The 984-nt window shown below is 40.3% G+C and overlaps 1 protein-coding gene across 1 annotated transcript in view; it reads left to right on the top strand.

Moving 5' to 3' along the window:
* Positions 1-984, top strand: part of LOC101299534 (ABC transporter G family member 11-like) — a 7471-nt gene that overhangs the window by 4187 nt on the left and 2300 nt on the right. The window lies entirely within an intron of this gene.

Here is a 984-nt window from a genome sequence, read left to right on the forward strand (position 1 = left end):
ATCCGTTCCATACTTACTGATGATCTCTTTAATCCCCGGAGCAATAGCCTATTTCCTTGTTGGCTTTCAGAGAACCTTTGATCACTTCGCCTATTTCGCATTGGCTCTGTTTGTGACTCTGATGTTAGTTGAGAGCCTGATGATGATTGTAGCAAGCATTGTGCCAGATTTCCTGATGGGTGTTATCACAGGTTCTGGAATTCTTGGAGTGATGTTGTTGAATGGAGGTTTCTTCCGAAAACCTAACGATATGCCAAAGCCCTTCTGGAGATACCCAATGTACTATATTGGATTCCACAAGTATGTGAATCAAGGATTCTACAAGAATGAGTTTGAAGGACTAACATTCCCCAATAATCAAGTAGGAGGGCCACCCACCATTACTGGTGAAGAAATATTGAAGAGTATGTGGCAAATGGAGATGGGTCACTCTAAATGGGTAGATTTTGCCATTTTGTTTGGAATGGTAATTGTTTACAGGCTCATGTTCTTTGGGATCATCAAGACAAATGAAAAGCTCTCGCCAATCATCAAAGCTTTTCTTAAGAGGAAGTAATGAACTATACATAGGTTGTATGTGCAACTGTAGTATGTTAGATATATTGACAGGCAGGCCTTCTCGGCTGCGGACGTCCGCACTGAAGGTTTCGGTGCGGATTTCCATTTTGTACCACTTTCTGATCGAATTTCCTCAAACTTCCTTCTAGATATATCTAGATCATCTTGTGTAGATCATCTCTGCAAAATTTCAGCCAATTTGGTGATTGTTAAGGCTCTCAAAATCGAAAACAAATGGAGATGATGAACCGGACATAATTCAGTCCGTCAGATTTGTTTTTCGATTTTGAAGGCCTTAACGATCACCAAATTGGCTGAAATTTTAGAGAGATGATCTAGATATGTCTAGAATGAAGTTTGAGGAAATTCGATTAGAAAGTGGTGCAAAAATAGAAATCCGCACCAAAACTCAGGTGCGGACGTCAG

The sequence above is a fragment of the Fragaria vesca genome, linkage group LG1 (assembly GCF_000184155.1).
Source record: "Fragaria vesca subsp. vesca linkage group LG1, FraVesHawaii_1.0, whole genome shotgun sequence".
Taxonomy (NCBI): Eukaryota; Viridiplantae; Streptophyta; class Magnoliopsida; order Rosales; family Rosaceae; genus Fragaria; species Fragaria vesca.